Here is a 26,560-nt window from a genome sequence, read left to right as displayed (position 1 = left end):
ATCAGATATGTGTATTTGCTATGGCAGCCAGGATACAGGGGTCGTGGGGTACACTGACTCCGATTATGCAGGACATGCAGATAGTAGGAAGTCCACTTCTGGCTATGTATTCACCTATGCTGGAGGGGCTATCTCTTGGATGTCCAGGGTTCAGAAGTGTACGGCTTTGTCTACCACTGAGGCCGAGTATGTTGCAGCCACTGAGGCTTGCAAGGAGGCCATATGGTTAGGCCGTCTAGTTGCTGACCTTGGGATTGATGCTACACCTACACTGCATTCGGATTCTATGAGTGCCATTCAGTTGGCTAAGAATCCGGTCTTCCATGCGAAGACGAAACACATTGAGGTGAGGTATCACTTCATACGTGGTGTCGTGGAGGACAGGTCTGTTGACCTTGTCAAGATCTCCACTGACGAGAATCCTGCAGATTTGCTCACGAAGAGCCTCACTACTGAGCGCTTTGCCTTCCTCAGGAGGTTGATGGGCGTTGGATGAGATGTCACCTTTCCTCACCTATGTACATTTGTACTGTCTTTTCTTTTTCTTTTCTCTCTCACTAGGGCAGATTCGCCTTTAAGTGGGAGGTTGTTGGGGGTAAAGGCGCCTCCGCCGTGCCGCCCCGTGTATTACTACACTGACAGTACCCGCCACTGCACACTACAGGTGGCGGGCGCCCGTCACGTCACTTTATTCTTTATTCTTTTAGTGACAGTTTGAATAAAGGAAGGCCCGGTCACACATTGTGACTGTTGGAGTTCCCATTTCTTGTCTCTCTCTTTCTTGCTCTTGCTCTCCCGCCATAGCTCGCGTGCAAGCTTCGATCCTTCTCACCTTTCAAAGATCACCTGCATAGATAAAAATTGATGTTAGCATAATCAATATAAAGATTCAAGCAAAGCACAGTAATATAACTCTAAAAAAAAGAATCTCAAAAAGTCATGCATGGTCCACATGAGAATGGCTCATATATTGGCGGACCGTTAACCATCACACTTGCTCATATCTTCCATGGTGACCCCTCCTCCCACAAAATCTTAAGCTCATCGACTAATGGAAAGAGATAGAGGTCCATATTCTTAACTTTGTAGCGACCAGGAATGAGCAATCTAAGGATCAGGTGTTCTTTCTCTGTAGAAAGACATGGGGGGATGTTGTAGTTAACAAGGACTATAGGCCACACACTGTAAGAAGTTGAGCGGAGATTGAATGGGTTCACACCATCCATAGCAAAACCGAGTCGAAGATTCCTTGGCTCTCATGCAAAGCCCAGAAAGGTAGAGTCAATGTGGTTCCATGCACGTGAATTTGCTGATATTTTTTGGACCCCATCTGTGGATCCATTCTGCACATTCCACATTGTTAAGCTCACCAAGCCCAATGTATGAAACATGTGATGTATACAAGGATAAGTGGAAAGTGTCTAATAAAATTTTGAGGGATGGTCTTTCCTTGCAAGTCCTATCGATACTTGTGAGCACCACACTTTGGACATATCTCCATAGTCTTGAGCTCTCCTCAAAACAGCACGTAATCATTGACACATGCATGGATGCTATTGTAGTCTATGCCAAGCTTTCATAAAACATATTGTGCATCATCACAAGACTCAGGCATGGCATTTCCAAGTGGTAATATATGACACTTTAGCAACCTGAAAACAAATCATAAAACACCTTGAAAAAACACAATTGTTTTTTATAATAGTACCAAAAAGAAATCAACGAAGCGTACGTAGAAGGTACCTGAACAACTCGGTCACACTTGCATTGCTCCACCCGTATTTTTCTTGCACACTTAGGAGTGTATGGAGCGTCTTCAAGCGAGATACATGGCACCCATCATATAATGATATGGATGCTTCCTCTCTAAGTGGATCAAATGTTTCAGCAGCCATGAGCATCAATGTATCAATCATTGCCTCCATCTAAGGCTCCAAGATTGTAGGATGGTTTGAAAGGTTTCATGTCTCCTTTGGTATTGATAGTATAGACTGGATAGTGCCTTCCAAGTGGTGCATTGGCTCAGACACTCCATCCATCGAATGCCTACGAACTCTTCTAACTAGCCGCAATAGGTGCACTTCTCCTTGGGATAAGATGCCACCTCCATGTAATAAATTTTACAACCACATCCGATGTTTTTGTATATGATATTCAATTAGTTTGTGAACACAATGTATGATTGATATACACTTTTCTGACCATTTTCTCAAAGTTTGAGATCACCTGATCAATGATCTCTGATTGAAACTCACCAAAGCGTCGTACACGTTTTATAGACAATCGATGTTTTCGTCTAATTGCCAGCTTGCATTGAAAGCAAGGATACGGGACATGGTGGTTAAGATATGCCTTGTGATCTTAAACATCATGACCTTCATCATTTTCCATTTGGTCTACATTATGACAAACAATATATTTTTTTCTCATTCTCTTTTTCTTTCCTAAATTGTTTGAGATGGGATTTCTTCTCTTGTAACTCAACAAAATTAACATCAACTAAAGTCTTGGTTTTCTGCACCTTTCTTTGTGCTTTTCATTTGATGTTCTCTTCCCTTTCTCTTTTATGTTTTCTTTGTCTTTCGTGTTTATTCTCTCTTTCTCATTCTCTCTTCCTCTTCCTTTCTTATTCTCCCTCTCTTTCTTTGTTGCCTCTCTCTCTCTTTCTTTATTTTCAATCTTTCTTTCTCTCTCTCTCTCTCTCTTTCTTTATTGCCCCTCTCTTTATTTCTCTCCACCCCCTTATAGACGGGCCTACAGTATGTAAAGTCTAATATGCTATGCATGGGGGCGAGGGACTAGCTACTGTTACAAAACTCCAAAATTCCCAAAAACATGCCTTCACCTCAAAACACACCTCAACTCAGCATATCACGCCCCTTGGGGCTCAACACGGCACCATAACATGATACATCTCGGCATAGCACGGTTTTCCAACTCAACATGGCACCACGGCACGGCATAGCTCAACACGCCACGGAGGGCGACACGGAAGGTAACACGCCACGGCCCAGCGCCGACGCGACTCAACAGTCCACCTTGTTATCTCCCCCCATCGGGCGGGGAATTCCTCATGGCACTTGAAAGTTTTTGGTGCTCACGCAAGGACGCACCTCCGAAACCCTTTGAGGTAGCACAACACCCCACTCACCTCTCGCCCCATAAAAAGACTACCCTTTCCCCCTCACTCTCACTGTTTGCACTCACCATCCCCACTCACCTATGCCTGGGGGAAGCCCCGAGCCACTTAACCATACCCAAGCGACACGCACTACGGCCCCATGCCGCGACGCGCCCAAGGAGAGCCAAGCCTCGAGTAGGGTACCTCCCCTATACAGACCTATTACCAGAAGGGGTGGTTCTTGAGGAGTGCGCATGGAAGGGCGAGGCAAAGGAAGCCGAGCCCCAAGCAGATGATACTTCGGAACAAGCGGTGGAGGGATCGAATGAAGAGATGGAGGATGTTGGCGAGGATGAAGGGGAAGACTCGTGCACCTGGAGGGAGTATAAAGAAATCAGGGCAGACGACTCAGAGACTCCTGGACCTAGGGGGAGTATAAATAATCCAGGACAGGATGGGCTGGAAGCCTGGGAGTTAGAGGGAATGGAGGCAAGGGAAGAACTCGTGAGCCGCGAGTCTAAAGAAACGGCCGTGTATGGAGAGATGGAGGTGAAAGAAGAACTCGTGAGCCGCGAGTCTAAACTAACGGCCGAAGGTGATGAGCTTGTGGAGGAACTCGTGAGCCGCGAGCCTAAACGAACGGTCGAACATGACGAGCGTGTGGAAGAACTCGTGAGCCGCGAGTCTAAAAGAACGGCCAAACAGGATGAACTCGTGAGCCGCGAGTATAAACGAATGGCCGGAAATGAGGAGCGTGTGGAGGAACTCGTGAGCCGCGAGTCTAAACGAACGGCCAAACAGGATAAGCTCGTGAGCCGCGAGGATAAAGAAATGGCCGTGTGTGAAGGAAGGGTTGGAGGAGAAGGCATGGTACTCGTGAGCCGCGAGGATAAACTAATGGCCGGCACAATACTCGTGAGCCGCGAGGATAAAGAAATGGCCGTGTGTGGAGAGGAGAGCGAAGGAGAAGGCACAATACTCCTGAGCCACGAGGATAAAGAAACGGCCGGATGTGAAGTGGAGAGTGAAGGAGAAAGCAGAAGACTCATGAGCCGCGAGGATAAAGAAATGGCCGTGTGTGGAGAGGAGAGCGAAGGAGAAGGCATAGTACTCGTGAGCCGCGAGGATAAAGAAACGGCCGTGTGTAGGGAAAGGGATGAGGAAGAAGGCATGGTACTCGTGAGCCGTGAGGATAAAGAAACGGCCGTGTGTGGAGTGGAAAGCGGAGGAGAAGGCACAATACTCGTGAGCCGCGAGGATAAACGAATGGCCGAGTATGGGGAAGAACAGGATGGGGAAGAGGGAAAAGGTGCAAAGGAGCGGACAAAGAAAAAACCTATTGATACTGCAAGACTCAAGGCGAAGGGGGAGATAACAGAGTCGATCCCGGAGTCCCAACAAACCAAGTCGGCTAGCAAGGGAAGGCATGTATGCTTCAGCAATGAGCTGCAGGTGTTCTCTTGCAAAACTGATGCGGTCAGAGATTGTGCAAAAGTGGCTGATTACGAGGGAAGCGAGCCCTCATACAGCGGAGAAGACGGGGGTACTGGGGTGCCCCTTGTGTGGACAGATGGCGACGAGTGGATCTTCTGGAACGGGACTCAAGTTGCGGAGGTGCACGAGGCTGGGGACCTTGTACTTCGGATGAGAGTGTCTTTCAGGGAGTCCACTTCAAACTTGAAGTCTACTTGCGCGTTCAAGTCTATTCCGGTCTCAGGGCCAAAGGGTTGCAACCTGCTGGGTGACGTCATCGTGGTCGGATGGCTTCATGGCCGAGCCGAGCAAGTTGTACAGAGGCTTCACCCTCCTGAGGATCAAAGTCAGATTCGGCTCAATAAGGGGCCTAGCTCATCTGCCAACGCCAAGTGTGAAGGCTTGGCTCCAACATGTGCCCATAAGTTTTATCTCGGCGGAAGAAGGCCAATGCTCACAGCCAAAGAAATGGACTTGGCAGTGAGGGCAAGGCGGTATGCGGTAACCCCGCGTTCCGACTTGTGCAAGCTATTCTGTACTTACTTGCAAAATCAGGCCAGTCAGGGCAGCTTCGAGGTGGACACAGCGAGAGAGATGGCCCTCGCGCTGCAAGCTAGACGGTTTGATGGCTTTCATCAAGTCCGTCTAACTTACATGCAGGTGACCCAGCTCAATCTAGCCAAGCAGGGCCTCTTAGTGCAAGCCGGCGCAGTATGGCAATCTTTTAGCAATGGCCTCTGCATTCATTTGCGCATCACTGAGATAAATCGGGCCGGAGAGGGCCAACATAGAAGGCTTCGGCAGGTGTGTGCGGTCAAGTCGGATCTAGCCAAAAAGGGCTCAAAACGAAGAAGAGTAAAGCACGCGGGGACAATGGACCTTGCGAGGAGAGCGCGCCGACACGCAGCACCGCAGATAAAATCTAAGCGCTTTACAGGTAAACTCCCGAAGATCCGTGCCAGACAGGGCACTCCAAGAAGGAAAATAAAGACCAAGGATGGCGCGGCAAAATGGGATCGGGCGTTCCGCGCAAGGCGGCACGCGGTTTATGCAAAGAGACGATCTACTGCTGAAGGAGCCGCGAAGTCCAACATCCCATACACACCACGAAGAACTAAGGCGCGGGGTGGTGGACTGCTCCATGCGGGAACAATGGATAGAGCAAGAAGAGCAAAGAGGTACGTGGCCTTACAGCGCATCTCCACGACATCCTCAAACAAGGCATCATCGACTGATCCGGCTACGAAGAGCCCGACAAAAGAAAGTGCTTGCGACGTCAACACCACACTTTAGCATTGGGAAGATCCAACCAGGTGGAGGCGTCTCAAGGCGGCTTGTAAGTATACTTGAGAGCATAACTATGTAGGGGCATTCGTATATTTACCTTCACTTTTTTGAAGCTAGGAAAGAGGGTTGGGTTTATTCTTGTAAATAACAAACTCTTAGTACCTACTTAACTCGAAGTGGGCTTCGAGTTCTTTGTAGGGGGGGTGTGTATAGGGGAGGTACCCTACTCGAGGCTTGGCTCTCCTTGGGCGCGTCGCGGCATGGGGCCGTAGTGCGTGTCGCTTGGATATGGTTAAGTGGCTCGGGGCTTCCCCCAGGCATAGGTGAGTGGGGATGGTGAGTGCAAACAGTGAGAGTGAGGGGGAAAGGGTAGTCTTTTTATGGGACGAGAGGTGAGTGGGGTGTTGTGCTACCTCAAAGGGTTTCGGAGGTGCGTCCTTGCGTGAGCACCAAAAACTTTCAAGTGCCATGAGGAATTCCCCGCCCGATGGGGGGAGATAACAAGGTGGACTATTGAGTCGCGTCGGCGCTGGGCCGTGGTGTCAAGATTGTGGGAGAGAAGGAAGGAGTCTCGCTTGAAGCTTTCTTGCTTGCACAATGGGGGAAGACACACAAGGGTGGAGGCTGAAAACAGTTTTCCTCTTCTTAGTTGTGTAAGCCAAAAGAACTCTAGTACAAAGAAAATAGAAGAACCCTAGATATGGGTCTCAAACCAAACTCAACTAACTAAGGTGGCATACTAACTGAGCCACGAACTAGAGTAGATAAGGATAGCTATCATGTAGCTATTATTCAGGGGCGGTGTACCAACCGCATCTGCAACTGACAAGTCGGTGACATAAATACACAACAGTCACCCTGGCGTATCACGAGTGGAGCTCGATATCTCAACACTCCCCCTCGAGCTCAATCCCAATTCCTGCACACCAAGCAGGTCTCTGAACTTGCGCAGCTTCTCTGCGCCCAATGCCTTCGTGAATATGTCAGCTACCTGATCCTCTGTGCTGACATAAACTAGATCAATAAGACCTAGTAAAACCCTCTCCCGCACATAGTGATAATGCACCTCAATGTGCTTTGTTCTAGCATGATAGACTGGGTTATTTGCCAAGTGTATACTACTCATGTTGTCACAATAAATGACAACTGGCCCATCTGTAGACTGATGCATATCATAAAGTAGCTTATGCAACCAAGCTACCTCACATGCAGCCATTGCTGCACCCCTGTACTCAGCCTCTGTGCTGGACAAGGCAACTGTAGGCTGTTTCTTGCTGCTCCAAGTGACTGCAGCACTCCCAAAAGAGAACACATATCCACTGGTAGATCGTCTATCAGAAATGCTACCAGCCCAATCAGCATCAGTGTATCCATGCAGCTGTATCTGAACCCCAGTCTCATAAAATAGTCCATACTGCAATGTGGACTTCACATACCTGAGTATGCGTCTAGCCGCATCCAAATGCGATTTCCTTGGAGCCTGCATAAACTGACTTACCAATCCAACAGCATAGCTCAAATCTGGCCTGGTAATAGTCATATAAATCAAGCTTCCTACTATGCGTCTGTACATAGTAGGGTCTTCCAGAAGCTCACCTGCATCTGCGCTCAGCTTCACATTCTGCTCCAAAGGAACTGAAATAGGCTTACAGCCTGTCATCCCATATTTGGACAGCATGTCCAATCCATACTGCCTCTGCAAGAGCTGTATCCCACTTGGTGATCTAATCACCTCAATGCCCAAGAAATAACGCAGCTCTCCCAAATCCTTCATCTCAAACTTCTGCTTCAATAGCGTTTTCACATGAAGGATATCTTCATCACTGTCACCTGTCATAATCAAATCATCAACATAAATGACAAGCAGCATAATACCTTTCTCTGTTTTTCTCACATAAAGTGAGAAATCTGCCTTGGAAATCTGAAAGCCAATAGTGACAAGATACTGTCCTATCTTGTCAGACCATGCTCTAGGTGCTTGCTTCAAGCCATACAAGGCTTTCTTCAACCTGCAAACAAACTCAGGATGAACAGCATGCACATAACCTGGTGGCTGCTCCATATAGACCTCTTCTTGCAAATCACCATGCAAGAAGGCATTCTTTACATCCATCTGATGTAAAGACCATCCCTTTGATGCAGCCATAGCAATGACTGCTCTTACGGTTGCCATCCTTGCAACCGGACTGAATGTTTCTTCATAGTCAATGCCATATGTTTGTGCATACCCCTTGACTACTAATCTTGCCTTGTATCTGTTCACAGAACCATCAGCATTGTGCTTCACCTTATAAACCCACTTACAGCCAATTGCATTCTTACCTTTAGGCAAAGGTACCAATTCCCATGTAGCATTTGCTTCCAAGGCATCCATTTCTTCATCCATGGCTTTCTCCCATTTTTCTTTTCCCATGGCTTGCTCAAAAGATGTGGGTTCTGGTTCCTGTATCACTTTGACCATATATGCATAGTGAATGGCTGTAAATCCATCATATTTCAGCCTATCCACAGGATACCTAGCTCTTGTAGACCTGCGCAAAGTAGGTTCACTCCCAGGTGCTCTCAAAACATCCCTGGTCTTCCTTACTCCAGGTGTAACAATAGAAGGAATACCCAACTCATCATCAATGCTCTGCTCTGAGCCACTGGATTCCCCATCCACATAAGAGTGACCTGCATTCACATCAAACATGGGCTGATCAACCTTCTCTTTTCCTTTTCGTGATACCTGCATACCACTATCTGCATTGCTTTGAGAAGATTCTCCTGATCTCAATCTGCCTGTCCATGGCGAAGAATGTGAACCACTGCTAGAGGACGCTCCAGGTCCACTAATATTTTGTGACTGCTGCTGTGAATTCTGTGCAGCATTACCATTTTGTGCATCTACATCATCAATCACATTTACTGGTTTATACCAGCTACTCATCTCATCAAAAACAACATCTCTGCTCACTGTAAACTTACGAGTAGAAGGGTTATAGCATCTATACCCTTTTTGCTGCAGAGAGTAACCAATAAAGATGCACTTCTCAGCTTTTGGATCCAACTTGGATCTCAGCTCATCTGGCACATGTACATAGGCAATGCAACCAAAAATTTTCAGATGAGAAATATCTGGTTTCCTACCAGTATACCTCTCCTCTGGAGTCATTCCATGTATTGCTGCAGTGGGAGTCCTGTTCATTATGTAGACTGCTGTAGCAACTGCTTCAGCCCAATAAAAATCTGGCAGGTCTTTTTCATTGAGCATGGCACGAGACACCTCTCCAATATGTCTGTTTTTTCTTTCTGCAATTCCATTTTGTTGTGGGGTATAACTACATGAATATTGCGGCTTTATGCCATGCTCCTGCAGGAACCTTGCAAACTCATTTGAGAGGTACTCTCCCCCTCCATCTGACCTTAGGCATTTTATCTGCAGGCCTGTTTCTTTTTCAACCATAGCTTTAAGAGTTTTGAAATGCCCAAAAACTTCACTTTTCTTTTTCATAAAATACACCCAAACTTTTCTGCTATAGTCATCAATAAAAGTGACAAAATAATGACAGCCTCCAAGAGATGCAGCTTTAGTAGTCCACACATCAGAGTGGATTAATTCCAATGGCTTCTCACTCTCTTGAACATGTCTAGGAAATGGTTTCCTTGCCTGTTTTCCAAACTGACATGCTTCACATACCTTATGCATTTCTGCAACCTTGAATTTGGGCAATCCTGCAACAATATTTTGGGCCTGCATTGATTTAAGTCGCTGTACATTAACATGACCAATGCGTTTATGCCAGATATCAATATCTGCAACTACACCGGTCCCATGTGCAAACATTGCTGCACTCAATTCAGACATGTCTGCATCCAACGTAAACATTCTGCCCTTCTTCTTTCCTTTTGCTATCAAGCGACCTTTATTTTTCATATCCTCAACAAAGCATCCATGAGGATTAAATCTGACCTGCAAGCCCTGTTCAACCATTTGACCAACAGAAACCAGATTCTTGGTGATATTCGGGACATGAAATACATCGGACAGGTATTTCTTTTTCCCATCCTGCATAGACAAGGGAATTTTTCCAATCTGCACAATAGGATGTGCAGTATCATCACCAGTCTCCACAAATCCTGGTTTTTCCATTTTCCTTGCATCCTCCATCCATTCTGCATGACCTGTCATGTGGTTTGATGCACCTGAGTCAACATACCATACATCATTGCTTTCTTCTGCACTTGTCACAGAATTGTTCATGTGCTGCACCATGAACAAATGCTCATTTCTGTCATCACCCTGTCTGCTAGAAGATGCATAATTCCCTTGTTGCAGTTTTCCATTCATGATGTCATTCTGCTTTTTATAGCAGTCTTTAGCCATATGACCCATTTTACCACAGTAGTAGCATTCAACATTACTGTTTGCATTTTGACCTCTTTGCCATCCACCACGACCTCTTTGGCTCCCCCTGCCTCTAGAGTTACCACGTCCTCCTCCATAGGACTGGTTTTCTTGAGTTTGCTGCATATTCTGATTTCTACCACGGCCTCCAAATCGGCCTCCTCTACCTCTGCCTCTACCTCTTCCAGCATTTGAGTAGAAGACAACTTCTTTTGAAGTTCCTCCTGAAGAAGATGCACCACCATTTCTCTGTTCCTCAGAAATTAGAAGAGCAATCAACTCCTCAAAATCAGGAAATCTTTCACGAACTGAAATGGATGTTCGAAACTGTGCATAATCCTTTCCTAGACCATTCAAGGTCACAAAAACTAAATCATCATCTTCCACTGGTGACCCAATGGAAGCAAGTGCATCTGCAATCTTCTTCACCTTCATATGGTAGTCGTTGATGCTCATATTTTCTCTTTGCACATTGTGCAACTCTTGCTTGAGCTGCATTTTCCTGGCTTGCGTATTTGTGCTATACATCTTTGACAGAGTATCCCATGCCTCCTTTGGCGTACTTGCATCCTGAATATGCACAATCATAGAGTCTGAAATGCTGATAGACAGCCAGTACATAACTTTCCTGGCTCTCTCATGCCATGCTTTGAATGCCTGCATTTGCTGTTGATTGGGAACATCAGGAAGAACTGGTTCTTCTTCATTTCCTGCAACAAATTCCCAATATCCTTTTCCCATAAGGAAATTCGTCATTCTAAACTTCCATGCTTGGAAGTTGTTCTTGTCAAGCTTTTCAGTGACAATCTGTGAAAGAGAATCAGATGCCATTACAGAAGAGTGCAAAAAATTATGTCACTGCAAAAAAACTCTGCTTCACCCTCACAAGGGCAAATCTGCAAAACTGGCGAAAGTGGTATTTGACCACACAGTCACTTCCTAGTGACGATTTTGCATCAACAGGCAACAGGGATGATTCTGTAACTCCCAATGTCTCTGCGCACAAGCATACAATGCAATTTTCACAGTAGCTATTCACCGACCTGTAGAACAGTGGTCGCACAGCATAAAACAGGGCCTTTTCCTGAGTGCGTGCAGAAAACTTCCGGCTCCAAAACAGGCCTTGAAATGGCCTCGAAATATACTGCCCTCTTGCTTCACCGCGAAGGGCGTCTCAACCTGAGACAATGCACTCCTGCACTTTCCGGCTGTGCTACCTGCAGAGATCTGCTCCCAAAACAGAAAATGAAAGCAACACTGCTCCTCTTACCAGAACACCGCGAGCTTGGCTTGCTTTCTTGAGCTCCTTACCACGAACAAGGCTCTGATACCATGTCAAGATTGTGGGAGAGAAGGAAGGAGTCTCGCTTGAAGCTTTCTTGCTTGCACAATGGGGGAAGACACACAAGGGTGGAGGCTGAAAACAGTTTTCCTCTTCTTAGTTGTGTAAGCCAAAAGAACTCTAGTACAAAGAAAATAGAAGAACCCTAGATATGGGTCTCAAACCAAACTCAACTAACTAAGGTGGCATACTAACTGAGCCACGAACTAGAGTAGATAAGGATAGCTATCATGTAGCTATTATTCAGGGGCGGTGTACCAACCGCATCTGCAACTGACAAGTCGGTGACATAAATACACAACGGTCACCCTGGCGTATCACGAGTGGAGCTCGATATCTCAACACGTGGCGTGTTACCTTTCGTGTCGCCCTCCGTGGCGTGTTGAGCTATGCCGTGCCGTGGTGCCATGTTGAGTTGGAAAACCGTGCTATGCCGAGATGTATCATGTTATGGTGCCGTGTTGAGCCCCAAGGGGCGTGATATGCCGAGTTGAGGTGTGTTTTGAGGTGAAGGCATGTTTTTGGGAATTTTGGAGTTTTGTAACAGCTACCCTACGTCGGTCCCGTGGTATTGCACCGGACCTCGCCAACTTTTTTCCTACCCCCTCATGTTTTCTCATTTATTTATTTGTTTTTCTCTACCCCCTCATGTTTTCTCATTCATTCTCCTCTCTCCCTCCCTCACTCTCTCTATTTCTCTGTTTCTTTATGATGTTTCATGTTTATTCCCTCTCTCTCTCATTCTTTCTTCCTTTTTCTTTCTTCTTTCCCTTCTCTCATTTCCTCTCTTTCTCCCTCAATGCACATCTGTAAGAGAGGGGGATTTAATAATGGGGAAATACTAGCAACATTGTGGCTGGTATATAAGGTGTTAGGGACTTGATTTTTCACCATCAGATAATAATACAAGTCTCATTTCATCTTCACCTCTCTCTTCAAGCTTTCATGGCTTATTCCTCTCTCTTCTTGTATTTCTCTCTCCTTTTCTAGTATTTCTCTCTCCTCGTCACTCTCTCTCTCTTCCTACAGTCTTTCTCTCTCTTTTGCACTCTCTCTCCTCTTCTTCTCCCTCTCATGTCCTCTTCTTGACAAGTGGTATCAGAGCTCTAGTTCTGATCCATTTAGTTACCTTACATGCTCAGTTACCATCCTTTTCAATTAAAAATTCAAGAAGCTTCAAGTACACAGGGACATGCACTAAATAATGGAGGAGCATTGAAGGACCCAAAGGTCAAGGACCAGGAAGACATCATCCATGAGCACTAATGGAGACCTTGGACCAAGTTTAAGGTTCAGAGACTGGATTTGGCAGCTCGTTGGTCATTTTAGGCCATTTTCTAAAGGTATTTTCCTTAAAAAAATAGTGGTAATAGGAGTAGAAGAGGGTATAGTTATTGTTAATTTTCAGGGAGAGTCTTTCTCTCTCTTTCTTTTCAAGCTCCTCTCAAGCTTCTATGGAGGAGATCAGCCCATTCTTCCTTACTATCACTACTGGTTTCCATCATGCTTTTCTTTTTTTTGAAGCATCGAATCTCTCCTTAATATCAGTGTTTAGGCATTTTAGTTATTCTTAAACTCATTAATTCTCATATGATTTAATATGGCTTTCTGTGGCTTTTTCTTTTGCTACTTTTGGAACCTTTAAGAAGGTTTTTTCCATATGACGGCTTGTAAATGGCCTCTGAATTGATAAGTTTCACACTCAACAAGCATTGGTCCATCACCTTGTCTTGCTTAAGCAGTAGCTTCAGGTACTACATCTCTGACCTTCAAAACATCCATACCATCCACATGTACTCCAAGTATCCCAAAAGAAGGTTTGAGGTAGGCATCTAGCATGGCATCAGTAACCTTGACAACTACGGATGTTATTGATAGGAAGTTGGTGTTAGAGCAGGGAGACGACAAGCATAAGGAGGCCATGCACAACTCCTCACATCTTTGAAAGAGCTTGGGAGTCGAGGTGCATTTGGTCTATGGAGGGGTGTGCAGAAGAGAATGACCTCCCGATCAGGATCTACTCTCTCCACTTGAGAATCTCTATGTTCAGATTCTTCCAAAGCTTCTTTCCGTCCATACAAATTCTTGCACCCTTCATAGCTACAACTGTCTGAGTAGCTGATACCTGATAGCATTCATAATACTTCTTCAGACACTGAGACCTCTTGCAGTTACAACCTTTCTAATGCCTTGCAGAAGCAAGAGTCTCACCACAATCATCCCCATTTGTTGAAACATCAGTTCCTCGTACAATATTGGGGGCAAAGACCAGTGGATTACAAGACTCAATTTGTTGTCTTGTCCCCAATACCATTTCTTCAAACTCTGGCTTGTTCAAGTAGCCTTGACATGTACCTGAATCTACACAATAGACTCCAACCGCAAAGTAGTCACATTATAGCTTCAAGCATTTTGACTTCTTGCAATTACTATGCTTGCAACCATCTCCACCTTTCTCAACAGTGGAGTTTGATTTCCTTCTCTTTTTTGGACTAGGAGGGCTTTGGCTAGAATCTTCATCCCCATCAGAATCAAGTTGATGGGGTAAATCTGGTAACAACACCCTCTTTCTACCGAGAGGACTCGGCTTCTTTTCAACTCTACAAGAGGGAAAATTGTTGTCCGCTTGTTTTATCCCTAGAATGGCTGTGCGAAAATAGGTCACTAATTTTGTAGCCCTTACAAGCCTGTCAAGTCCTTCTCAATGCACCTCACATTCACCCGTACTTGTTTTCTCAAAAATTGAAACTAGTAACTCCTTTCTGGATTTGGTCCATGTTTGATATGGTGAGTTATTATCAGAACTAGCAACATGCAAGAGATTTTGGCAATTCTCTTCCAAATCCTGTTGTAGTATTGATGTAACCGGTAATATAGATTTTGAAGATGCGCCCTTCGTTTACCTAAGGCTTTGCAAAATTGGTGTGCCACCAATAAGACTGTTAAGATGCAAACCAATACCATATGGCCTTCCCACTAGAGATGTTCCTAACACCCTCCTAAAACACACAAGATGGTTCTCACTCTTGGTTGCTTTGCACTAGTTATCCTTCAGGGAAAAAACCAGTGGATGAAGAGGATCTGTTAAGCTAAAGCCTGGGCAGGATTTACAAGCTTTCAAGCATCTCCAATCTCTGGTTGAATGCTCCCAGTCTCCGGTACATTTCAAATAGATAGACGTGTCCTCTTAATAATCTTCACATTCAAAATGTGGAGAAGCATCAAGATACATTGACGAATAGAAGATTTTGCCATCAGTTGTGAGCCTGTATCATCATCGCTAGAAGATTCTTTGATGGAGATGCAACATTAGTAGAGATGACAGGTAGTCAGGAAATCACAATTGCTCATTCGATTATAAGGCTATTGGTAGAAACTATTTGGTGCTCCATTTTGGGAGATTCTTCTTCTATGGCCCTCAAAGCATGCATGGAGCTACTGAAGCTCAAACCCTCCTTCTCCCATTGAAGAATCAAGCTTGAAGACTCAATTCTTAGCTGAAGCTTTGTCATCATGAAGCTAATTGGAGCATTGGAGAGAAACCTTGGGACATTGGCCACTGATTCTCAGCCCTTCTTCACTAATCAAAGAGGTAATTGACTCTTGAACTCTCTTTTATTTCCATCCTATTATTGAGCCAAAAAGCCTATTGTTGGGAGAGATTTGAGTAGTCAATCATGCATTTTATTGAAGGTTTCAATGCTTACATGTTGCCAATTTATTATTAGTCCTCTCTTAGGCTTTCTTGCATTGAAAACGGTCCATTCTATGCTAAAAATTTTCACTACTATTTAGTGATTGCCTCACCCTAATCTCTTGACTTGTGATGATTGTTTGAGCATAAACTAATATCTGAAATCCATTGTAAATGAGGTGAGATAGTAGTGAGTCACTACTCAGTAAGCCCTACCCTTGACCCAAAATTTCCATTCCATGCATTTCATGAAAAGACTCAATTCCTACTTCCGAATGCATCTCAAGCTGGGTGTTTAATTAATGAATGTTTGCTATGTATATTCAGGGTGAGGAAAAGCCTGATGCCAAGCAAGGTGGCAAGACAAAAGAGGGGTGATCCCCCTTGCCATCAAAGACCCTAAAGGGGTGCACAACCCCGCTCGGGGGGAACTTTGCCCACCTCCTAGTGATCCGGAGCCCAAACTTGTTTGCAGGTGCATGTATATCTTGGGGATTGTGAGAATTGGCATGTCATGATGATGCCATTGATGTCTATGACATATTGATGTACTTGAGATTACACCATTGATGTATATGGCATATTGATGTACCAATGATGTACTTGCAATGATGTATGACTGAGGATCAATGCTAAAATGTATCTTTAGATACACATGTAATCATGTATGTAGTTATGATAGTGAATGCAACAAACAGTGCATGAATGATGCTCATATGTGAGTGACACAGTCATGGAAATGCTCATTTTCATGCTCAGTAGTGATGTTATGATGTAGACCATGTGTATGTATACTGAAGCAATGTATGGTGCCATGGGAGAAGTGGTTGCAGACATAAAATAGATGGGGGACCATATTTCAACTCCCTTGAATTCCTACAAGGTGCTGTAGACATTTTCAGTCAGTTACAGAGGTAAAGGGTGAGTACTAGCACTAAAGAGCAAGTTCCAAAGAGTGTTTGCAGACCTCAGTAACCCCCCTATTAGTTTGGAACTTTAGTTGGGCACTACCCATCCCTTACAGGCCAAAACAATCCCCTACTGCTCTCAAAACATGGTGCAGGACTACATAAAACAACTATAGATTTGCTGTTACAGAATTTTCTGTACTAAACCTCTAGCAGCGTCCTTATGCTCATTTTGAAGAGACATCATTGGCTTCAAATTGAATAAAAAATTAGGTCAATTGGATCTCCCTAGCTCAAGTTACGAGCAAAACAGTGAGCAAGGTCCTAACGAGACTGCACTTAGCCATGGTAGGGAACATGGGAAAAACTAAGGCAAATGATGACCTCCAGCAACAAATAAGGGATGCACGCACCCTGAGGGATGAAACTAACTCTGAGATGGAAGATGAAGATAACTCTCATGACGTGGGGAGTCTCAGTGCATTCACTAACATCCTTAGTTTACATGAGATAAGGCATGTTGAGAGGCATAGAGAATTGATGGAAGGCATTGGCCAAATGAAGACCACTATGGACACCCTTGCTACCCAGCTCACTAACTGGATGGAATTCCAAATGAAAGGGAAGGAACACGAGGATAAGTCGGGTATGCATGCTGAAAGAGTGACTCGCCCATCACTGAATGTAGCAAGTATGAACTCCCAAGGTATTTTGGGGAGAGTGGGTATCCCCTAACATCACTTTTGAACAAGGAGAGTCTTCACATAGGCAAGAGGAGCCCATGAACAATGCAATGAGGGATAATTTCCAGCCATCACAAGGGTGCATGCCATCTATGTGAGTTTAGCCATCTTTTGGCAGAAATTACTCTAACAATGGATTATTTTTGGGCAGCCACAAGGATCAACCTTAGTTTGGATATATGGGACAGCCATCTAATCATGAAAGAGAGCTGAGAGACAAGATTATTTTCCCAAAACTCAATGGTCAATTGTCATCTCTAGCTAAACTCAAAGAGTGGCTTTCCAAGATTGAGGATTATTTTGACATCTTGCCTATAGTAGTGATGACCAAAAGATCCATTTTGCAGCCATCCACTTGGAAGGATTTGCACATACATGGTGGAGGTACATTAAAAGAGAAAATCAACAAGTAGACTCGTGGCAGCGTTCTCAAGGCACTCATGCTACAAGTAATTGTCTCGCCAATGGAGAAAGAAAAGCTTGCTCGCCAATGATATGGCCTTGAACAGCATGGTCTTGCTATTAGAGAATACACAAATCAGTTCCTCAACCTTACCATATATGTTGAGTCAATTAGTGATGATGATAAGTTACACAAGTATGTGTATGGATTGGATCCCCAAATCTCGGCGGCTGATGCTTCATCCCAAAATCCATCCGATTTGTTCAAAGCTATTGACTTGGCTGAGAGGTACTCTCGTAAGTATTTTCGGGATGCTTCATTTCAGCATGGACAGCAAAGAGGGGTGTCTCAGCCAATATTTGAGCAACAAAGAGGACCTATGCAGTCACATTTTGGGCAGCAAAGAGGTGCTGTAAGGCCGGGACAGTTTGGGGCAAGTTATGGTGGTGGTTGTTGAGATATCGAGCTCCACTCGTAATATGCTAGGGTGATCGTTGTGCATTTATGTCACCGACTTGTCAGTTGATTGGAGATGCGGTTGGTACACCACCCATGAATAATAGCTAGATGGCAGCTATCCTTATCTACTCTAGTTCGTGGCTCAGTTAGTATGCCACCTTAGTTAGTTGAGTTTGGTTTTGAGACCCATATATAGGGTTCTTCTATTTCTTTGTATGAGAGTTCTTTTTGGCTTACACAACTAAGAAGAGGAAAACTGTTTTCAGCCTCCACCTGTGTGTGTATTCCCCCATTGTGCAAGCATGAAAGCTACAAGTGAGACTCCTTCCTTCTCTCCCTTACTAGGCCAGATTTGAGCTATGCTGTTGGATTGTTAAGTCAGTTTATGTAGGCTCCAAGGAAACAGCATTTGGATGCGGCTAGACACATACTCAGGTATGTGAAGTCCACATTGTAGTATGGACTGGGGTTTAGATACAGCTGCATGGATACACTGATGCTGATTGGGCTGGTAGTATTTTTGATAGACAATCTACCAGTGGATATGTGTTCTCTTTTGGGAGTGGTGCAGTCACTTGGAGCAGCAAGAAACAACCTACAGTTGCCTTGTCAAGCACAGAGGCTGAGTACAGGGGTGGAGCAATGGCTACATGTGAGGTAGCTTGGTTGCATAATCTACTTTATGATATGCATCAGTCTACAGATGGGCCAGCTGTCATTTATTATGACAACATGAGTAGTATACACTTGGCAAATAGCCTAGTCTATCATGCTAGAACAAAGCACATTGAGGTGCATTATCACTATGTGCGAGAGAGAGTTTTACTAGGTCTTATTGATCTAGTTTATGTTAGCACAAAGGATCAGGTAACTCACATATTCACGAAGGCATTGGGTGCAAAGAAGCTGCGCAAGTGCAGGAATTGGGATTGAGCTCGAGGGGGAGTGTTGAGATATCGAGCTCCACTCATGATATGCCAGGGTGACCGTTGTGCATTTATGTCACTGACTTGTGAGTTGTTGCAGATGCGGTTGGTACACCGCCCATGAATAATAGCTAGATGACAGATATCCTTATCTACTCTAGTTCATGGCTCAGTTAGTATGCCACCTTAGTTAGTTGAGTTTGGTTTTGAGACCCATATATAGGGTTCTTCTATTTCTTTGTATGAGAGTTCTTTTTGGCTTACACAACTAAGAAGAGAAAAACTGTTTTCAGCCTCCACCTGTGTGTGTATTCCCCCATTGTGCAAGCAAGAAAGCTACAAGTGAGACTCCTTCCTTCTCTCCCACAAACTTGATAGTGGTAATGTGCAATTCAACACTCCTAAGATCCACACATACCCCACTATAAATACCTCAAGACCAGAAAGTAATTTCAAGACAGCAAATAGCACGAGAATAGATAATAGGCAAGGGGACAGCAAGAATAAAAATGCTTCAGCCTTTGGCAGTCCAAAGTCCATTCCCATGGATTTGTATAAAGAAACAAAGGAAAAAGGGCTTTGTTTCAAGTGCAGTGAGAAGTATACAGCTGATCATGCCTCAAAATGCCCTTTTAAAAATACTAAGGCATGGGTTCACAGCACGTTGGTATTTGAGGACTCAGAGGAGGACCCTAATGATGCACATGCTTTTATGATGATTGCTGAAATGGATGATGCTGATGAAGAGTTTGGTCAAGAAGAGTTCTTTGACCCTCTTGACTCTTTTCCTTTTGACCTCGGTGGTCGTGTATCATGGTATATGGGTGGAAAGACTAAACCACATGCTGAAATACATGTTGCCATTGTTTATACCATATCTATGGATGCTTGGATAGGATCGAAAAGCCCTAATACATTGTGTATTAAGGGAAAAACTCATGGGAAGGATGTGTTTATTCTTATAGACAGTGGTAGCACTCATAGTTTCATTAATAGAACAAGTCATAGGATAAAGGGAAAAGAAGATTTGCTCTCGCTTCATCATGGAATAATTGATTAAGTGGCAAGGTTTACCACTTGAGGAAGCTTCTTGGAGGCGAGCTTTAGTTTTGGAAGAGTTTCCATACCTACTAGAAGCAGATTTGATTGAAATCTAGCTAACTATGGTCCTATTTTCTCTCTGATTGAGTGGAGACAACTCTTTGATTGAGAGCAGATTTTATTATGTACTATGGACAACAATAGACATCATATATGGGCTGAAAGTACTCCTTGAGAGCTCTGTTTTGACATATGGCACACCCTGATCGGAGTCTCCTATAGAAAGTTATGATAGATTTACTACAACAAGGCCTGTAGTGAATAGCTTGCTGTCCAATATCTACAGCTCGCATTTACTCAAGATATTTGGGTCAAAAATTTATTTTTATAATTCCCCAATAAGGCCCATGTATTATACATACCCCAATGACCCATCACACGCAATAATAAGTCTTCATTCATTAGTATACCCCTGTAATAATGCAACAGAGTAGTATTGCCCAGTTATCATAAGTGCCCAAAAATCTTTTTAGGGCAAAAACCCTTCGGGTAGAGATGGAATGTAAGAGAGGGGGATTTAATAATGGGGAAATCCTAGCTACACTAGTTGGTATATAATGTGTTAGGGACTTGATTTTCCACCATAAGATAATAATATAAGTCTCCTTTCATCTTCACCTCTCTCTCCAAGCTTTCATGGTTTCTTCCTCTCTCTTCCTATCTTCCTCTCTCTTTTCTTAGTATTTCTCTCTCCTCCTCATACTCTCTCTCTTCCTGTAGTCTTTCTTTCTCTTCTACACACACTCTCTCTCCTCTTCTTCTTCCTCTCATGTCCTCTTTTTGACAATATCATTGTAAAAATAACAAACAAAAAAGGAAGAAATTAAAGAACAAGAACAAACCCTCTCTTTGTTTTTCTCTACCCCGTCATGTTTTCTCATTCATTCTCCTCTCTCCCTCCCTCCCTCTCTCTATTTCTCTCTCTTTATTATGTTTCATGTTTATTCCCTCTCTCTCTTGTTCTTTCTTCTTCTCCCTCTCTCATTTCCTCTCTTTCTCCCTCAATGCACCTGATTTTTAACAAAAAGAAACAAAAGAAAAGGAGAAAGAACAAGAACAAACCAAGAGGGAGCAATGCACTCACTGCAAAGGCCCTAGGATGGACTCTTCGTCTCCTCTTCGCGATGGTGGCTCCTCTTCATGATGACGGCTCTTCTTTGCCCTTCGTGCACTTCCTCATCTTCTTTGCGAATGGTGGCGGCGGCGGTGAGAAGCTTTCCTTCTCTCTCTTTCTCTCTTTCTCTTCCTCTCCCTCCCAAACACATGATCTATTTTGCTCTCTCTTTCGTTCTTTGTGGCAAAATTCCATTGTCATGACGCTGCATGTCTACCACTGCAAACTTGAGGGCGGAGTTTTCTGCCAGGATTTTGGACTCTTTATGCAGATGATATGACTCTTCATAAGCAAAATTGAAACAATATTTAGCAGTCCATGAAAGCTAAAGAATATCCATTCATATTATGGACATTTAAGTGGAGTAATGCTACAACCAACACTTGCATTCTTTGTGGAGATGGAGGAGACTTGTTCTGCTATGACCACTACTCCTCTACCTTTAATACATCTTGGCAAAGGTTGATTGTGCTCTAAAGTTAAATACTCCTCTTAGTGATCAGCTTGGGATTGGACATTATCCTACTCTATTGTGGGGACTTGTTTCAAGATTTACATAGGATCAATATGGCCATGCAAATTGGGAAGCTATTGAAAATGCTCGCAAGTCGGAATTACTACTACAATTTATCAACATCATCTTAAAATGACATCAACCTATTGACCATGCAATCGAGTCACAAAGGCTAAGGCAGCCTTTAAGCCAAACAAAAGGTCAGAGGCACAAATTGGGCTATTGGGATAAGATCACATGCCCAAAGGTAAGGTCAAAATGGCCAAGGGTTGAATAGAACTATGGCCTAAGTGCAATCAGAGGGGAAATTTAGACTCAAGAACAACCATTTGGCAAGGCTAAGGCCTAAAATTTATACAAAACCCTATGAGAAAGACTAAGGCCTAAGAGCCTTAAATAAGGCCCTTGGGCCTAATGTGGACAATGGGCGGTAGTTGATGTAATCCTTGATATTTGACAGATGATTTTTGATGCCGAGAAGTGCTTAAAAATAGCCAAAAATTTTGAATTTCAAGGGAAAAATAGACTTTGTCGAAGGCCAGGTGGTTGCAATTACTACGATTTTAAGTGGCAATGGCCAAAAGTGCTTAAAAGACCCACTAGACGACGGTTGGTGAATTTTCATAATTTTTTGGCATGTCAGATGAGACCTTGGGAGATGCTCCGTGGTGTGGGACTTCAAGACGAACTGCCAAAAATTTTCAGACTTCAAATCGGGTACCGAACGATGAAATGGGAATGCCCGGGAGGCCAAGGCCAAAATGGCAAATGGGAAAGGACTTAAGAGAGTCCAAAGGGCATGCCTTTTGGGGGCTCCCTTTAGGGAGACCAACAAAAAAAATGAAAATTGTGATGAAGGAGGCGGCCATTTTTTTCAGGACCAAGATGAAGAGGGAGCCATTTTCCCCACGATTCAATGAGGGGGTTATGGGGGCTATAAGCAATGCCACTAACTAACCGGATGCCTTGCCTACATTCAATCTTCGCTCCTCATTGCTCCAGACCGCATGTCAAATGGCTGCGTGGTTGTGGAGATGAGAAACCAGTCTTTCTCTCCTCCCTCTCTCTCCTGCATAGAGGCACTTCATGTCGCAAGAATCAAGAAGAGAATCAGGTGATGGATACTTGTCCGGGAGGCACCGAATTGTTCCAAAAGGCTGAGGAGGCTGAAGGCTAAATATATATGCAAAAATCCATGGCAATTTGGTCGATACACAGTCCCAATTAATTATTCAAAAAACCCAAAACATGCAAAAAGGTGGTATGCTCTATTTTATGGAAGAATTTTGCTTCTTTTTTATCGTTCATGGTCTAAATGGTGTGCGCATGGGCTGAAATTTTATTTGAATGTTCCTTTCATTATGTTTGAGGGCTAAAATCATTGTTATGTAGAACTTGTATTGATTTACGGCAATTATAAATTTTTAAAACCTGAAAAGATACTAATTTTGATGGAAATTGATAGTTTTTTAAATTTTTAGTGGAAAAAAATGAGTGGACATGGGATAAAATTAGGAAAAATGCTAAGTTTTAGTTCAAATGATTAGTCATTAGAAAAAAACTAGAAAATATCTATTTTCTATTAAAAATAAATAGAAAAAATAGAGAAAAATAGGTTTCTTACATTGAAAAAAATGAAAAAAATAAGATCTATGTATGTGAATGTCTGATGGGCTAAAGCATGAGGTTAAGCCTCAGTTTGGCCTTGTCCTTTGTGTTAAAGTGCATATTTATTGCTTTTACATACAAAAAATGACATATAAAACCCTCTACACCTACGTACTACAACAAAATTTAAACGGTGAGGGGGAGGATGATGTTATACCATAGTTTAAACCCTGAAATAGTACAAAGTCTGATTGTTCTTTTTATGCATAATATTTAGGATGCGGTTTATTTGAAAATAATGGATCTAGCAGCAGGAGGTTAGCCGTGGTACTAGGTTCTTGCAACGCATCATTGTGTATTAGCAAAAATTCATTAAATGGGCTATTTTTGCACGACACATAGGCTAATTTTATACCATAATTGTTTGTGCACATAATAAGGCATACAGTATTGCATGAATCATATACATATGGTATCTATTCCTGGCATGCATAGCAATTGGTTGAAGTATAGATGACCCACGTTGGAGAGAGTAAGGCACCCAAGTTGTAGATCTAGACAGTGGGTCCAAGGGGATAAGTAAGTGAGAACTGATACATTCCTGGAACGATATAATATTGGTACCAAGAGCAGAGTCTATTTCGTATGTGTTATATGTGTTAGTGATGCATCGAGGGGCCAATCCCCAAGGTATAGGAGGGTTGCAGTGGGGCCACGGCAATCAGCCGAGGGGTGCCTCATATGTTATTCTACATCGTGAATTACACCAAAATGTGTAGAGTCTCCCTTTGAGAAGTATGAGAAGGTTAAGGGTCGGACTACAAACACGATACAAATGTAAAATGCAAGTACGATGGCAGAGCAATGTGTCCTGTAGACGCTCCTAACCGTGATGCCATGGGGTTGTCTTGTTAGAGGTCTAGCTAGTGCTATAGCTATGAAGGGGAGCTACAAGCTCTACCTCGAGACCTATGGACCACTTATTGCTCAAGTGTTTCGAACCGAGCGGCCATGGCTACCTCTCACATAGCCGACGTGCAATGCCTACCTTACGGGTGTAGTGAGCTTACCTTGATGCTCAATCGAGTACCCTCCTCTTTCTTGCACACTGGTAGCTCTACGATCCTTGAGGCAAGCTCAAGAAACCTCAATCCCTCTCCCATGAGCTTCATCCTCCATAGCCACGCATGAGACAAGAGAAGAGAAGAGAGGAGGGAAAGATGAAGAGAAAGATGGAGAGCTTCTTCTCCAAGTTCCCTCACTCTCACACAATCACTCCCTCACACTCTCTCAATCCCTCTCTCAAGCATAAGCAAGAAGGCAAGAAACAAGAGAAGAAGAAGAAGAAGCTTTGGCCACACACAAGAATGAGCTTCTCATTCACTTTTCAACTTTATATACAAAACCCTAAATCCCTTTTGGGCGGTCATCTCCTTTTCCCCTTTTTACATGGCCGGCCATTAGCCTAGGCCCATTTCTCATTTCCCACCATTCTAATCTATCATATTTCCAACTAATGCATACAATTTGCACAGGAGTGAGTCTGGCACTCTTTTACAAGGATTCGAGAGCACTTTCACACTTAATGGTGCGCTTTTTACTCTTTTACTTTCCTTGGGCGACTCTAAGACTTCCTGAGGGTCGTGCCCGTGCTTTTAATTTTTTCAGGGTCTGGTTACCGGTTAAGGCGCATTTTTATTCCTTTTGTCTTGCGCCTTTTGCTATTTCCTTTTTTCCATTTCCTACTCCTTTGTGCTGCGGTAAACATTACCCCCCTCCTAGCCAAGTGCCAGTCCCAGGGCACTGTGGTGGGAAGTAGTGGGATAGATGATGCTGTTGCTAGGTGGAACTGGTGGGGGTGGATGACACTGATGCTTGTGAATGAGAGGTGATGGAGTTTGATGACGATGACCAGGAGAGATTCCAGCATGCTTTAGACTTCATGAAAATACTCAGGATTTCACACACAGTTGTGGCTCCCATTCTGCGACGGCTAATAGAGGTTCCAATTGGCTGGTGGAAAAAAGGTAGCCGGTTATCCTTTGGTCAACAAAAACGCTTGATCAATAAGCAATCCCTTAGGAGAATAGTATTGGAGGGATTTATTCTGGAGAAACCCCCTGAACGCTGTTTGCCTTGAAAATCCGTTGCCTTGATTCAAGATCCTTGTCTTTGAGTAGAAGGTCTTCAGTTTTGTGTTGAAGGTCTTTAGGCTTGTGGAATCAATAAGCGATCCGTAGATCTTGAGGCGTTGGGCATGGATCATTGGACGATGAGGTTCCAAGATCTATGCCAATGGCAGTTCTACCTTGACCTGGTTCAATCAAGGTAGCCATCAACAAGCAGGTGGCTGGATGCCGGTACATGAAAATAAGTTTTGATCATTAAAGGATGCCATGGGCGATCCTCTTCCATGGGTAGCCATTTCTTGAAACGCGAACATAACCTATAAGAAAAGTTGTGCACTCCCTAAGGGGTGTGTCTGTCTCGCCGTGTACTGTGTGGTGCCCGTGGCAGTGGAACTGGGAGATGGGTCTAACCTTGGGCAAGCCCTTGGTAACGTCCCACACTTGAGGACCCAGTTCGTGCGTCGTTGGAGGTGTGGTGCAAAACTTAGGGTGATAGGCCTGAAAGTCCTGCCCTTGATGTGCCCTAAGTGTGAAGTGGGGAAGGGGCTAGGGAGAACCCTAGATGCAGTGAGTGTGGTGCACAATAAAAATGAAGGGAGACTGCAAGCACATGTGAAGTGTTCTCCTTGTTAACTTTCTTAGTAGTAGATTCATCTTTCAGCTTTGCTATTTTTTGCTCTTGTCTTTCTCTCAAGTCACCTTGTCTTTGTTTCCTTATGGCTTTTTCTCTCTTTGCTTTCTTTTCTTTTCTTTTCTTTTTTTAAAAAAAATATTTAGAATGAGAGAGGGAGTACAATTGTCAAGGCATATCACACCCATTTAATCACGGGGCGATCGCAGGCATTGAGATAAGAATGCGCGACTTTGTAGGTATTCTTTAATATCGGCCTTAGCTCTCAGAGGAGTGGTTGACAAGAAAGGGTGATTACACCTTGTGAAGCGGGTGTCACTCATATTTTCTAAGAGCTCTAGACAAAAGGAAGGAAGGAGAGTAGCCCGCATCATTAACCTAGTCATAGCTCTACTATCTACTCGTAGGTTGATATCAAAGAAGAGTGGGGGGAGATGGGCTTCATCTACTGTGGGTTTTTGGAGTAGCAGGAATTTGATAAGTTGGAGGTAATTACAAGTGGTCAAAAACGTTGGATCTAGGTAGGAAGAGAAGTCTACAAGGAAACTATTTATAGAAGAAAGTATATCTTCTAACCTAAACACTAAGCATTCTTCAGGGCTCCTAGCATTTACATTATATATTTTTGGGAAGTTGTAATCCCCATGCAAGTATCTATCATAGTCCACTCCATGCCTACAGGGGTAGGGCATGTAGATAGGATCATTGCGCTCTTTGGGG

Source organism: Lygodium microphyllum, chromosome 30, assembly GCF_053477565.2.
Source record: "Lygodium microphyllum isolate KBCC chromosome 30, Lygodium_microphyllum_v1.1.10, whole genome shotgun sequence".
NCBI classification, from domain to species: domain Eukaryota; kingdom Viridiplantae; phylum Streptophyta; class Polypodiopsida; order Schizaeales; family Lygodiaceae; genus Lygodium; species Lygodium microphyllum.
Note: the sequence above shows the minus strand (reverse complement) of the source record.